Source organism: Schistocerca cancellata, chromosome 5 (genome assembly GCF_023864275.1).
Source record: "Schistocerca cancellata isolate TAMUIC-IGC-003103 chromosome 5, iqSchCanc2.1, whole genome shotgun sequence".
NCBI classification, from domain to species: domain Eukaryota; kingdom Metazoa; phylum Arthropoda; class Insecta; order Orthoptera; family Acrididae; genus Schistocerca; species Schistocerca cancellata.
Genome location: NC_064630.1, coordinates 658,091,777 through 658,094,668, shown reverse-complemented (window position 1 = coordinate 658,094,668; position 2,892 = coordinate 658,091,777).

Below are 2,892 nucleotides of genomic sequence, written 5' to 3'. Positions count from 1 at the left end.
GACACGCGTTAAGCGGAAATACTAAACATCTTTTTCAAAAGCTGTTTCACAGAGGAAGACCGCACTGCAGTTCCTTCTCTAAATCCTCGCACGAAAAGAAAAATGGCTGACCTGGCGGGATACCAATTCGATTCTACACAGAGTACGCGAAAGAACTTGCCCCTTTCTAACAGCCGTGTACCGCAAGTCTCTAGACGAACAGAAGGTTCCAAATGATTGGAAAAAAGCACAGGTAGTTCCAGTTTTCAAGAAGGGTCGTCGAGCAGATGCGCAAAATTATAGGCCTATATCTCTGACATTGTCCTGTTGTAGAATTTTAGAACATGTATTTTGCTCGCGTATCATGTCATTTCTGGAAACCCAGAATCTACTCTGTAGGAATCAACATGGATTCCGGAAACAATGATCGTGTGAGACCCAACTCACTTTATTTGTTCATGAGACCCAGAAAATATTAGATACAGGCTCCCAGGTAGATGCCATTTTCCTTGACTTCCGGAAGGCGTTCGATACAGTTCCGCAATGTCGCCTGATAAACAAAGTGAGAGCCTACCGAATATCAGATCAGATGTGTGACTGGATTGAAGAGTTTTTAACAAACAGAAAGCATGTAATTCTCAATGGAGAGACGTCTACAGACGTTAAAGTAACCTCTGGCGTGCCTCAGGGGAGTGTTATGGGACCATTGCTTTTCACAATATGCATAAATGACCTAATAGGTAGTGTCGGAAGTTCTATGCGGCTTTTAGCGGATGATGCTAAGGTATACACAGAAGTTGCAGCATTAGAAAATTGCAGCGAAATGTAGGAAGATCTGTAGCGGATAGGCACTTGATGCAGGAAGTGGCAAGTGACCCTTAACATAAACAAGTGTAATGTATTGCGACTACATAGAAAGAAGGATCCTTTATTGTATGGTTATATGATAGCGGAACAAACATTCGTAGCAGTTACGCCTGTAAAATATCTGGGAGTATGCGTACGGAACGATTTGAAGCGAAATGATCATATAAAATTAGTTGTTGGTAAGGTGGGTGCCAGGTTGAGATTCATTGGGAGAGTCCTTAGAAAATGTAGTCCATCAACAAAGGAGGTGTCTTAGAAAACACTAGTTCGAATTATACTTGAGTATTGCTTATCAATGTGGGACCCGTATCAGGTCGGGTTGACAGAGGAGACAGAGAAGGTCCAAATAAGAGCGGCGCGTATCGTCACAGGATTATTTGGTAAGCGTGATAGCGTTACGGAGATGTTTAGGAAACTCAAGTGACAGACTCGGCAAGAGAGGCGCTCTGCATCGCGGTGTAGCTTGCTGTCCAGGTTTCGAGAGGGTGTGTTTCAGGATGAGGTATCGAATATATTGCTGCCCCCTACTTATACCTCCCGAGGAGATGACGAATGTAAAATTAGAGAGATTCGAGCGCACACGGAGGCTTTCCGGCAATTGTTCTTCCCGTGAACCTTACGCGACTGGAACAGGAATGGGAGGTAATAACAGTGGCACGTAAAGTGCCCTCCGCCACACACCGTTGGGTGGCTTGCGGAGTATAAATGTAGATGCAGATACTGACTCAGATTACAATTTACTAGTGACGAAGAGAGGGCTGGAGATTAAGAGACTAATCAGGAAGAAACAATGCACAAAGAAGTTGGGTACGGGAGTACTAAGCAATGAGTAGGCACGTTTGTAGTTCCCTCAGGCTATAGGCACTGCGATGATGAATAGCTCAGTAGGCAGTTCAGTTGAAGGAGAGTCGACATCTCTAAAAGTTGTAAAGAAAACCAAGGATACAAAGAAGGTAGCTGCTAAGGAACTGAGGGTAGCAGAAGAAATGCTTCAATTGATCGATGAAAGATGGAGGTACAAAAATGTTTAAGAAAATTCAGGAATACATAAATACGCTTAGAGATGAAGTCAATAGAAAGTGCAGGGAAGAAGCTAAAGCAAAATGGCTGCATGAAAAATGTGAAGAGATCGGAAAAAAATGATTGTCGGAAGGACGGAGTTAGCATACAGGAAAGTCGAAACAATCTTCGATGAAATAAAAGCAAGGGCTGTAACATTAAGTATGCAACAGGAATTCCACTGTTAAATACAGGAAAGAGAGCGAAAACATGAGTAGATTTAAGACCTCTGCGCGGGGGAGGACTCATCTGATGAAGTGATAGAAGAGAAAACAAGAGGCGACAGGGCAGCGATGTTTGATCCAGTATTATAATCTGAAAGAAGACTTCAAGATAAAATAAGACAGAAGGAGCAGATAACATTGCATTAGGGTTTCTAAAAATTTGGGTGGAAGTGCCAGCAAACCGATTATTCAAATTGGGGCCTTGGAATGTATGAGACGGGCAATATACCATCAGACTTTCTAAAAAACTCATCCACAAAGTTCCGAAGACTGCAGGAGGCGACAAGCGCCAGAATTATCGCACAATCAGCTCAACAGCTCATGCATATAGGCCATGACAACAGTAATACACAGAAGAATGGAAATGAAATTTGAGGGTCTGTTCGAAGACAATCAGTTCAACTTTAGGAAAGGAAAAGGGCCAGATGTGCTGCTCTGATGTTGTTTCTGATAATGGAAGGAAGATTGAAGAAAAATCTAGACATATTCATTGGATTTGTCGACCTGCAAAAAGCGTTCGACATTGTCAAATGGTGCAAGATGTTAGAAATTCTGAGAAAAATGAGGGTAAGCTATAGGAAAAGATGGATAATATATATTATGCAAATCAAGCAAGAGGGAACAAGCGGAAGGCCAGGAACGAAACGCTCGAATTAAGAAGGGTGTGAGGCAGGGGTGTAGTCTTTCGCCGTTACTCTTCAATATCTACATCGAAGAAGCAGTAAGGGAAATAAAAGTAAGTTTCAAGAGTGGAATTAAAATT